The 13,126-nt window shown below is 40.0% G+C and overlaps 1 long non-coding RNA gene across 1 annotated transcript; it reads left to right on the forward strand.

The window, feature by feature from the left end:
• Window positions 1–420: 420 nt before the first annotated feature.
• Window positions 421–7,158, forward strand: LOC125323528. Its single transcript, XR_007202546.1, has 4 exons — window positions 421–612; window positions 3,005–3,159; window positions 4,724–5,422; window positions 6,238–7,158. It is a non-coding gene; the product is annotated as an uncharacterized LOC125323528 (long non-coding RNA).
• Window positions 7,159–13,126: the final 5,968 nt, after the last annotated feature.

A 13,126-nucleotide genomic window follows, 5' to 3' on the forward strand; every position in this document is an offset into this window, starting at 1 on the left:
ACTTTTGTCCATGCTGTGTTTGCTTCCAGAAATCACCTCAGCCTACTGGAGCAGAAATGTGTATATGTAATTAGTCTTCTCAAGTTATGTATATTTAAAGAACATTATTTGGGCACTCCACTCTAACTTCCTCATGCTATAAAAAAGAAAAGAGAGAAAGCAGGAGGGTGAGAGGCAGAGCATCTTATTTGAGGCAAACACTTGACTGGCATTTTTATGTGTAGGTGTGTAGCTTCTTCAGGGATAGGTTTTTGAGGTGGGATAATGGAAAAAAAAGTGCCTATGCTTGACCCATTCTCCTAGGAAACCTTTCTGTCCATTTAAAAACAATAGGAGATAAAAATGACTTTCATAAGGTCACTCAGAGCCAGAGCCAGGAATAGAAAGCAGGTCATATGAATCTAAGTCAGAGCACTTGCTATGAGACCAGACTGGTATTTCCTGCTGAAAAAAAAATTAAATGAGTTAAAATCTTGAATGACTGCTTTTACTGCACAAGAGAGGGGATATGATTGAGGCCTGCTTCAGTTTTTTTCATATAGGTCAGTGTAAAATGATTCTGTGGCTAATGATGGACAGCTACTACAGGATGTCTCTCTTCTTGGTAAAAAGGTACAGCAATCTATTATAATTTTTAAAATATGCCTGGCATACTGAAATAATACAGAAAACAGAAACTGAAACAACAGAAGCAGTTGGTATATTTAAGATTTATTTATTATGTTCATTCTAAGCCTGTTTTTAAAGCTGATCATAACTTTCTGAGTGTGTATATATATATATGAATGTATGTGTGTAATGTAGCTAAATTAATGTAAAGCAGCTTTGTTTATAAATTACAAGCATGCAAAAGTCAGGACATCCACTTATACACTAAATACTCAGTATTGAGAATTGCTCTACTTCAATGTTAACTGTGATGGCAAGATACTGAGTGCATTTTTTTTCACTGGCTTAGCTGGAAATGCTTCACAGGAGGTTTGGGATCCTCATTATGTAACAGCAATTTAGAAATTTTTAATTAAGGACGTATATGCATGTGAGACATCCGGATTATGGTTCCAATCCAAAGCCCATTGCTGGCAGTGGAAAGACTCACATCAAGTACATTAATTCCTCGATCAAAACCCAAGTTCTTATACTGGAAAGAATACTCAAATTAATATATCCTTTTTCAAAGGATATATTAATCTGCACAGACCTCAGTGCTACCACAACAAGGCTGTTTCCTGTTTAAAATGGGTTTGAATATGTTTACATTACACCTTGGTATGCAGTGGGGACATGTGCAACTACCATGCCAGGCGGTCTGAAAGGGCTGGAATGGCAATATGGCAAAGGATCTGTAGCCTCAGGAGTGATGTGTGGAGAGGGCTTTACCATGAACAGTGAAGAATGGAGACCACATTGATCAGAGATGAATGTGGTATGTAAATCTTCACTCCTTCCCCGTGTCTAAACTGAGTCTTCTGGTACGTATCAAACACAGGGAGTGTTTTAGCTGAACACCAAGCAAGGGTGCAAGCCACTCCTGCACAGGACTAAAACAGCTGCAAAGCACAGAACTGGTGTCCATGTCATGGAGGCCACACAAAGTTAGTGTTAGAAGACTTTTCACAGCCTCCTGTAGAACAGCCAAGAAACATGGGGCTTTCATTGAAGTTTGAAAAACAGATGCTCTTACAGCCTTAGAACTGCAACAGCATCTACCAAACAGCTCTATCAAAACACACCTGTCATCTTCTGTCTTGGCATTTCACTCCTGTCACCTCACTTCACTGTCACTGCATGCCTATACCTTGCATTTCACTTCAGACCCAAATTCACTTCAGTATTTATCTTGAGGGCTTATCCCTTCTCATCCTTTATGATTTCTTATAGTGAACCAGAATCCTTAGCTCTCACCTCATTTTTACCAAAGGTGAAATGCTTTTCATCCCATTTTCTTATGAAGGTATTTTCCCCATGTCTTTATATCTGCATGTGAAGGAGACATTTCAGAAGTCTGCCTAGTCATTTTGTCATCCTCCTTCAAATAATTCTCTTATTCTCACTGTTGTGATGACTAAAAAATGATCTGAGAATGGTTAAACAGCTGGTGTGCTGTGACCACCACTTCTTATAGTAATTGTAATCTTCTCACTGTAACCTCGAGATGTCTCTGCCTCTTTGTTGTATCCATCTGTTGTCTCTTAACATATTCTTGGACTGCAAAATATCCAAGATAGGAACCAGCCTTTTTCACTCACCCATAAAAATCAGCATAGTGCCTTGCACCCCAGTACCCCCCCAAATATCACTGCTGGGTTCCCTGACTGTTACCTCAAGCACAACTAAATTAAATTTTTTTTTGAGAAAATGAATTGGAAGAGAATTATAGACACATGAGTAATAGATCTACTCTACTTTGCTTTCATGGAAGAAATCACTTATTTTAGATACATTTATGTCACTGTGTGATATTCCAGAACTATAGGGATACACATCGTATATCAGACTTCAGTGCATTGTTAAAAAGTTACTGGAAATTGGTGCACTGCACACAATTATATACCTCTAATATTTGGACAATAATTCTGTACCTCACAAAGATGTTGCAAGGATTAGTTAACAAGCTAGCATTTATAATGTGCTTTGAACATTAAAAGAGGTACCTAAATGTGCATTATTATTATTATTATTATTCAATCTTGTCAGAATCACTAAATATGCAAAATCTATGTTGGGTATGTGTGTGTGTGTTATTATTTTGTAATGTAGCAATGAAGTTCTATGCATGCCAAGAAAGACTGTGTGACGTTTGATTGGCAAAAATGTTTCCCCTGCAGTATGTGCCCGCCTCCTGCTACTGACATATATCAGAAATGATTGGTGGGTGCTATTCAAACTTGACATCTTTTTCCTTGTAGCCTCTAGAAATGTCACCACGACCAAAGGTTACCAAAGAAGTACTGTTTCTCTGTCGTAATTAAAGCTGTACTAATCCCAAGTTGTGACTCAACAGGTACAGAAGAGATCTGTTGTTTCAAGAACTCTTAAGAATGGACAGGCAAAGACTCGTCAATCCACAGCCTGTGCAGAGCAATCATGAGCAGCCTGGATCTACAAGGTAACTTCCTCCACAGTAATTTCAAGTTTAACCATGGGGTTATATCACAGGTAGGTGATATAAAGTTAAACATCACAAGAAAACCAAAGCAAAACAATTTATAGCAAAGCATGCTCCATCTCCAAAGGGAATGGCCCCCTTTTTAGCCCTTTCCCACTCCTGCCTCCTGTACCCTCTCCTGCCATGGCCCTGCAGCTCAGGAGAGTAACAGCAGGGCTGAAATGGATGTGTCCCCAAAGGGCAGTGACCTGAATAAGCTTCCCCTCTGATTCTTCCATTTGGAAGTTCAGTGTACAGGCACAGCAAAGTTCTGTGTGGAGGGCATGCTTTTCCTCATTAGCTGCATTTAAGGTCTAAACCTAATACCCAGTTAGGTGTCCTTGGTACTTCTGAAAAACTGCATTGCTTTGATCACGGAATGCTACTATGTAGTTGGGTAGCAGTTGGCATAATCAAACCTAAGCTGTCTAGACGCAAGCTCAGTGATGAAAGAAGCTAATGGAAATAAAATATATTGATTAAAATGACACGTTTTGCCCTACCACCATATTATCGTGACAGGAGCACTGTAGTAATTTCCATTCAGAGGGAGGACACACACAGCCATGGAGGAGGTTACAACAAACATTGGGTAGGAAGAAATGAGTTGATCAAACCAAATGTTGGAGTGAGGACAGATCAAATGATGCCACATGGAAAATTATGGTTTGGAATGAAAAAGTGGTCCATTTAACAGTACATAAAGTCTCTGTAATATGCATAAAATCAGCAGCTAGCAGATGTTTTCTGACACAGTGCATCTGCATGAGGCTGAGGCATATTCAGTTCCACTGTAGCGGCAATACACAGAGCAGATATAACAGCAGACCCTCCAGACAGATGAAGGCAGCCCTGCCCTTACTTAATAATAACATTAAATAATAACTTGCATTAATTAGCAATCAGAAATTTAATCATGGATTCGGATGCAGTTGTGGGAGGTATCATACAGAGGATGAAAGAGAAACCTATTATCCATTGGTAACAAATAAGATGAGGAAAAATATTTCATTTCAGCCCCGTGTTTGATAAGATCTTGCTGAAAATATCACCTTTGGGTTACAACTCTCCATTCATACTTTGTGGCCAAAGGCAACTTCCTTTAAATCTCAGAAAAAATTCTTTAGTCATCTCAAGTCTGTAGAAATGCAAATGAAAATAATTTTTCTACATTTGAAGATAATATTGTGCATTTTATTTCACAGAAGTGTCTGAGTTTTGAGAAGGTAGCTGATCTGAGCAGGATGGTTTACTTAAAGAACTGATACATCAAGGACTTTTTTTCCTGAAGTTGCTTGTTAGCTGGGAGCTAGTGGAGGAAAATATAGTATGGTTCTGTCTCAGGCTTCTATGGTATCCTAAACAGCCATTCATGCCTATCCATGGTAAAATATAGGGCTACTCACAGTAGGCAGTGAAGATATTCACAGTTTGTTCTTTGTTCTTCAGTGGTTTACCAGAAGAAATAATACTGAATGACTGAGAGACTTAAAATATCAGAGTGAACACTTAATTGGTCATGATTACTATAACTTACAAAAATATGGAAGTTCTCAATACTAGAATTTATTTCAGGTCATCTGAACACTCAGGCAGAGGCCAGCATACCAGCATGATCGAGGTTATCTTGGAGTCCACCAGCACTTGTGACAAATTAATTTATTTCAAATCAACACATGAAGACTGAAGCCAATTGAACAGCACTGCACTTGACCAAACACAGTTGAGAAGCACCCAGTCTTGAGCACAATGACATCATGTCTTGGACACAGTACAGCCATGTGTTTGCAGCTTCCAAGGATCATATTCATCAGGGAAGGAGACTTTAAAAGCTTCAGTCATGCAAAATACAGTTCTTATACTATAGACTAGAGGTCGTGTATCTTCTTAAGCCACTGTGCTTAATGATTTTTAATATTCTCAGCTGTGTTCAGAGCCTTTTATGGGACAGTTCAGAGAGAGTTAGAAATCTCTTCAGCCTACACTAACATGACTTCTCAAAGCCCCTCTCTGAAAAAACTGTCTGCAACAAGAATGAGAGGTGTCAGCACAAGAAGCAGAAAGCTGAATATGGAATCGTCTCCCTTTTGAAAACACTGGAATAGCCACAGATCTTCCTGCCACAAGATTACTTTTTGTCCGATAGACACAACAGCAACACAATACAATAAATAAATGCAATGCTAACTGTAAGATATAAATGTCAAGATTAAAAAAATGTACCTCTGTGCATAATTATTAAAGTATATTACCTTGGAGTGCATTACCATGGAGGTAAGTTAGATATAGCTGCCTTACCAGATACCAGGGATTGTTTTACCCAAGAGCTGCAGAACAACAAAGGGAGAGAAGCTTGAAAATGGGACACACACACCCCAAAAAGGTTGTCAGACCTAGCAGTGAAAAATGATTATATGTAGAAAGCTCACTTAAACTGAGCTTCCTACTAACTTTTTCTGTTTCGGACAACAATCTCTCACTTCTCCAGTATTGCCACTGTGGCACTGGTTGCCAGTTGCCAAGGGATTTGTTAATAGAAAATGGAATTACTTTTACTTAGGACTCTTTATTCGTATTGAGTGTGATTTACTGTAGTGTTACTGAGAAGGTCTCATTGTCACCTGATCATATCTTGTCACAACCAATGAGATTACTGTCAGGGAGAAAGCTGCTCATTCTAAGCAACATTTGGTAATAAATTGATTACTGGCTGAATGCTGATACTTTACAAAAAGAGCAATCAATTAGATATCTGCCATTGCTCAAAGAGTCTTACATTAGAAAGGCACACAAAATAATCACTAAGTAATTGCACATGGCGGCTTGGGCTGGACTGTGTGAAACCAACTTAGACACACACGGGAGTATAAAGTGTTTTTCACACACTTTGAAAGCCACAGTGTAAAAATGAGTGATTTTAGATGACCATGTATAACAATATGGGGTTGTGAAGAAGCATCTTGCTCAACCTCATTGTAAGCATGGCATATTCAATACTGTTTACACTCACAGAGTAATAGTTACTTTTAACAATCACTAATGAGCTGAAATATCCCAGCACCTACTTCACACTTAGTATTCATTTTCAGATCTACTACTCCACTGCCTTCATAAATTCAGGAGGCCCCTGGGAGATCTGTTCCTTGCCTTTCGACCATGCCTGTGGGACATGCTGCTGTTTCTCCCTTGACACTAATTCCACTGATATCAGGGGATACACACAGAAATGCACCAGGATACAAACTCCACATTAAGAGAAATAAAGACTGTATGAATGATCTCTTTTCTTACGCCCTGTCTAAGCCATGGAGAGCTCTGCTTCATCAGTGCCTTTACTCCTGAATGTCAAAACAGGCTGTGGGACTGCCTGCCACCCCCAGAGCAAGAGACTACGAGAAAGGTTCCCCGGTGAAAATCCCAGGCATGGATCCAACTGCTGAATTAGGACAGAAGAGGAAAGACTTGTCTCTACCTGCTGTTGTGAGGATTCACTTGTTCACATTTTTCTTCCCTTCTGGAAAGAAAGACTGCGGAAAAATTCCTCCCCCTTTCTTTTTGGTCTCCCATTTATTCAGAAATTAGGTTGAGCATTTGGGTCTAGCTGGTGCAAGATCAGGCTTTCCAGTCCTCTGTTGCTCCACTAGCACCAATTACCCGGAAGCAACAAAAATCTCAGTCATCATCTGCTGCCAGAAGATGTGATTGCTGAATGATCCTCTTGTATATACATATTCACTGTTGCTACCGTGGCCACAAAAGAAGTTCTATTCTGTATTCTTATTTTCAATTTACTACAGATCATTTTCTTCCTTTTTTGTTTCCCATATTGAAAAAATAAGGCTGTTTACTCTTTTTATAGTGTCATTACCCAACACTTGTGAGAAACGAAGCCCATAAATCCCCTCCTCCCCAGAAATGGCAAGATCCATGCTGACTCTGGTTCATCACTGTCCAATGTTTAATTCCCCAATTTTAATACAACAGTGTAATTACTTTTTTTTTTTAATTTTTTGGGGAAGCTAACAGGTTAACAGCAATTCAGTTGAACTCAGAGGGCTCACCAGTGAAAGGAGTAATGCAGAGTGCTTTGGAAGTGACATGCAGGAGAGGTGGGGGGAAGGGGGAGCACCTGCAGATTGTAATGGTAACGGCTGCAGGAGAGGCAGGAAACAGAGAGGAAAGCTGAGAAGGTAGTTGCAGATTTAGCAGGAGAGGATGGATTTGAACTATGATGGAGTTGCAATGAGCACTCAAATACTAGGATGGGTCCTAGTAAAGGGTTTGAAGATAGAGAGTACATTCAATTTGTATACACAGCTGTTCCTAACATGCTTCTGGAAAGAGGCAAGAGCAGGGTCAAGAGGTTGATGCGGTTTTTCATAGAGTAAAACCGTTTATTTTAGGCCCAGTTTCCAGAAGTGATTTAACACTCCATTTAAGTGCTAGTTTTTAAACAGTAAATGGAAACACACCATTCTCCAGGAAAAAAAAAAAAAAATCAACAAGCAAGGAACTCTAGCACATCCTCTGGTTAGGAAGAAAAAGCATGAAGACAGGGACAGTAAGTCCAGTTAAAAATTACCTGTAAAGACACTAATGACAGAGCCACACACATTTACAGTGAAGACAAATGGAGAGGTGAAGAATGAGGGCTAGCCCAAGAGGTATTCTTGGAGAAATCTGGAATAATCTTTAAATAAGCAATGTATTGATTGTGGTTCTGAAGGCACAGCTGCAACTGTAATAGTCAATGTAGTAGTAGCAGCAGTATAGTTCCTTTCTTCCAAGTTTTTTTCTTCCAAATGTCCATACTGTGCATTATCCTGATACACTAGTAGAAACAGGCCATAAAGAGGCCAAGTGATTAGCCCGGTATCATGTGCACCACTGATGGACCCAGACTTTTATCCTTGTACACAGGACTCCCGGTGCCCTCTCTCTGTTTAGCTGTGCTGCTGCAACATGGCGAGAGGCACTGTGCCACCGCCCATTCCAAATACACCGCTAGAAGCTGAATATGTAAAATTCTGTGAGTTTTTAGTTTCTTCCATCTAGAAAAAGAGACACCCAGCAAAATTTTACTTCTGCTAGTTAAGGATTTCTTAAAAGCATCTGCCCTGGATCCAGGGAGTGCCGAAGCAGTATGTGGTATTTTTCTCAGAAGAGCTGGAAGTGCTGCACAACACTCAGTGGCTCCAGCACAGTGATACAAAAACCATGTGGCACTTCTAGCTACTTGATGACAGATACTCTCTTGTGTTTGGCCATACACTTACAATACATTTATTCTTAGGATTATGTCATTGAGCATGAGCTGCTTTCAGGCATTAGATCATACACCTGGTCCTTCCTCAAATGCTGATTTAACCATTTGCTGAAAGCACCAGTTGAAAGGATGATTTGACTAAGTGACTAATTTGACTGAATGCCTGTAACACTTACAAACTATTTTTAAGCCATTTAAAGAGCTTCGTCCGATACATTTGGGCAAAAGCTGCATAAATTGTGGGTCAGCACAAAGCAGCAATTCACAGATGGGCTTCTCTAAAAAAAAATCACACTATTTTTGGAGGCATTTGCTCCTGTACCAATTCAGACTAGTACTATATCCTTTCTTTGCTCTCATGGATTAAATAGGCAACACCTTCAAAAGTAAATACATAAATAAATTGGGTAAGAATGGGAGGCTTTCAAAGGCATAAAGGCACAAAAACAGGAGTTAGGTGCCTAAGAAATAACTGAAGTGATCTCATCAATGTCCATAAGTATCTGAAGGGACAGTGTCAAGAGGATGGATCCAGGGTCTTCTTGGTGGTGCCAAGCAATAGAACAAGAGGCAATGGGCAGAAACTGATGCACAGGAACTTCCACCTGAACGTGAGGAAGAACTTCTTTACTGTGTGGGTGATGACACACTGGAACAGGTTGCCCAGAGAGGTTGTGGAGTCTCCCTCACTGAAGCTATCCGAGAACCATCTGGACATATGCCTGTGCCTCCAGGTCACCTGTTGGACCAGGTGACCCACTGGTGGTCCCTTCTAACCTGACCCATTCTCTGATTCTGTGAAGTGCCCTTTATCATGAATTCAACGCTTGCATTCTCTGCTTTTTAACCAATATGCAAATCGTGGAATCATAAAATGGTTTGGGTTGGAAAGGGCCTTAAAGACCATTTAGTTCCAACCCCCTGCCATGGACAGACACCTTTCACTAGACCAGTTTGCTTAGAGTCCCATACAGCCTGGCCTGGAACACTTCCAAGGATGAGGCATCCACAGCTTCCCTGGGCAACCTGTTCTAATGCCTTACCACCTTCACAACACAGACTTTTTTCCTAATATCTAATCTAACCCTATTCTCTTTCAGTTTGAATCCATTTCCCATTGTCCTATCACTACATGCCCTTGTAAAAACTCCCTCTCCAGCTCTTTTGTAGCCCCCTTTTTAGTACTGGAAGGTTGCTCTAAGGTCTCCCCACAGCCTTCTCTTCTCCAGGCTGAACGACCCCAACTCTTTCACCCTTGTCTTCATAGGAGAGGTGCTCCAGCCCCCCCATCATATTTGTGGCCCTCCTTTGGACTCACTCCAACACATCAATGTCATTCCTGTGCTGGGGACCCCAGAGCTGGATGCAGCACTCTGAGTGGGGTCAAACCAGAGCAGAGGAGAGGGGCAAAATCACTTCCCTTGACCTGCTGGCCATGCTGCTTTGGATATGGTGGGCTTTTGGGGCTGTGAGAGTACAAACACATAACATACTTAACATACATAATAACCTACACAGGCACCTGGATTAAAAAAGTTTTGAGTGGATCTAAGTAACAGCAGTTTCCATGTACTAACTCATTACTGCTTTCCTTCTCCCCAAATAAATTTCACCCCATTTTTGATTTGGGGTAGTCATATTCTGCTCTGCAAGGGGATACAAAATGCTACCAGTTCAGCATCTGCACTGATTTACACAGATGTTAATATCCAATAGCCATTTTCCGTTGACTCTCTTTGGTTTACATAACTGCAGGAGATACAGAGTAACAAAGAATCCAGCACTTGGTTTAAAAACAGGCACTCCATTTCTGGCAGTGGGTAGGATAGCAAGAAAGCCTTTAATTCGAGCCTTTGAGTGTATCCATGCAACATAAAGTACAAGCGTGAGAGGAACATGCTGATAGTTCTGCATTATCGCTAACAGCGCTGAGATGCAACAAGAAGGAAAATCTAAGTGTGCCTGCTCATTTTATTAGAGAACCTCCCCATAGAGCCAAATGACGGTGCCATTCTGGGCAACTTGGTCCCACACGCCCTTTCTGGATGGCCAGTTTCCATAGCAAGTGAGAAACTTTATTGCTTATATTGTGTATTATTTATGCCATGCTTGTGCACACAAGAATTCAGAATGACTTTACGTGTTTCTATGTGTAACAATACCAAGTGATGGAAATGCAGAAATTAATCGTATCACAGAAATATCAGAGAATAAAATTTTAAAAGCATCTATATTTAAGGGCTAGATATGGAACAGGTACAGGTGGATTTAGACAATACAGATTGTCAAGTGATTGCAGAAAATTCCTATAAATTTATTAATATCATCTGCAGAAATAAATGTCCCTGCCCAAACTGTGCAGAACAAAATGAACAGATTTATTTAGCTGAAAGTGATATTTATTCTTTTTGAAGAGTCCTATGTATTCAAAAGGTAGGGTATGGATTTTATACACCACAAAAGCAGCTCTATGGTTTTGTTCTGTTGAATGCAAGCTACAGGGAGCCTTTATTTTTCTATTATTTATCATTTTCAGAAAAAATCTAGATTGAAAACAGTAGATTTTCTTCTTCGTGCAAGGGAAACATAGTAAAATCCAGGGCTAAGCAGACACCTTAAAGACCAGTCTTAGTTTCTGAAGTGACTGTTCTTCCCAAGCAAGCGACAGGAGAGAAAAAATTTGGTCTTGACAATATAGTAAGTAGATGTCTAAAAAGTTTCTCCTTCCAGGTCAAATATTTTATGGAACTCAACAAACATTAGGCTCCACTTGTAAGAAGAATAAAAAAGGATAATGGATAGAATAGTAAGAAAGATCACTTTGAAACAGTGTCAGAAGACTCAAAACAGGAGAAGCATCCCAGCTTAACCTATCCGCTATCTTCAAGATTCCACAAGACCATGGCTTAGGCAGTTTCCCTGTACCAACACCAAGTAGCAGTATTAATTTACCAGCTTTATTGCTCACTCAAACCAATAATCACTACAAACAGCCCTCAAAAATATGGAGGATGTAGAGAAACAGCAAAGGACAGAGACTGTCTGAATATACAAATGACTGCTTGTTTACCTGGCACCCCAGGTCCTTTTTGTATCAGCTGCCTCAGAGAGTAAGTGGGCTTGGATCCTTGATGCAGTTGTACAAATCAGATTTTGTTTTGGTATTGTTTCCAGCTGAAAGCCTTTTCTTTATTCTAATGGTAGGAGACTTTCTTCCTATTAAATGCTTCAATGGTGGATTTAAATATTTAGAGGATCCACATTACAGGAGAACTGTCTGAGAGCATCACAAAGAAACCATTAGTTAAATCCATTAAGGATCTACTTAAGTGGAATTCCCTGCTGTTATCTACATGATAGCCACATAAAAATGACACTGGAGAAAGAAAATGTTGGTGAAAATATTCCTCCTCACATACTGTATCTGTAAAAAATCCAGTTCTACTTAAGGATCTTTTTTTGATTGTCTCAAAAATTTTAGCTGGGAATTTATAGACTTTGAGCTAAATTAGAGTAAGAGAAACAACATGTCTCAATTTCAGCTGAGCTTTTGCCCCTCTCAAGTAAACCTTTTGTTAGAGAAGAAGGTACAGGATCTCTTTCTGTTTTGGACATGGCATAAACTACCAAAGTTGTATTTACAGTGCAAGACACATGAAGTATATACAGACTCTTTGTGTTGTCTATTTTTAAATGTGCGTAAGCGGTAGCAGTACAGCTAAGATGTTCTTTCCTCCAACTCCTAGAGTAAGGCACTTGAGCCATTTGAATTTTAAAATTTACACCATCTTTCAAATTGCTCTTGCTTTTACAAAGGAGAAAAAGCTTGAACTTCACAAAGTCGTTCTTCCATTCTCTACAACCATGATTTGATACACGTTCAAGAAGGCAGTTATACTCATCAGAATCTTTCTACACAGACAGTACAAACACAGTGCATAAATATCCATGTTGGTTGTAATATTGATATCCCTAATCTATCTGTAAATCAGTATATAGTGTCTCCAATCATTGATTTTCTCTCTGGCCCCCACTTTGAGCATGTTTTGTAAAACCCAAGAGAGAAAGACCTGTTCTGTGGTCAGGGTAGTACAGACCCATTCTATAAATGTAGGAAATTTCTTTCTAAGACATTAAACAAAACATTTATTTTCTGTTGGAGAATGACATACTTGAGTCTTGGTTCATCCATACACGTAGATGTATGTGCACAGGACCATGCAAGACCACTAAGCCCACTCTGACTTCTCAGTTAAACTTTACCTGAGAAGTCCTATGTAGAAGAGAAAAAACACCCAAGCAAATCTGTTATTTCGGGGGTCAGCATCCTACTGGAGGGAAGGAACAGCATATGGGCAGTAGGTGAATGGAACAACACAGAAACAGAAGTGTGAGTCCTGGTGGTTTACAGACGTGTCCATTACAGGCAATGGCTCCAGGCTTCGAAGGCGTGGACACTGGAGGGGCTGTTGCATCCTGTGAGGGAAGACACCATACATCAGGTGTCCAGGAGCCTTGCGCCACTCTGCTTGTGCATGACACTCCTGTCCACAGCCAGAGCAGCTACACTAGGACACAGTTCAGGTACGGTGTCAGGTAGTACTGCAAACCCAAGAAATTACAAAATCAGATGTCAGACCCTTTCCCCAGTCAAATATTATCCTAATTTGAAAAACAAACAATGGCTGTCTGGATTTTCTAGCATTTCACCC

This window comes from Corvus hawaiiensis, chromosome 3 (assembly GCF_020740725.1).
Source record: "Corvus hawaiiensis isolate bCorHaw1 chromosome 3, bCorHaw1.pri.cur, whole genome shotgun sequence".
Lineage (NCBI taxonomy): Eukaryota > Metazoa > Chordata > Aves > Passeriformes > Corvidae > Corvus > Corvus hawaiiensis.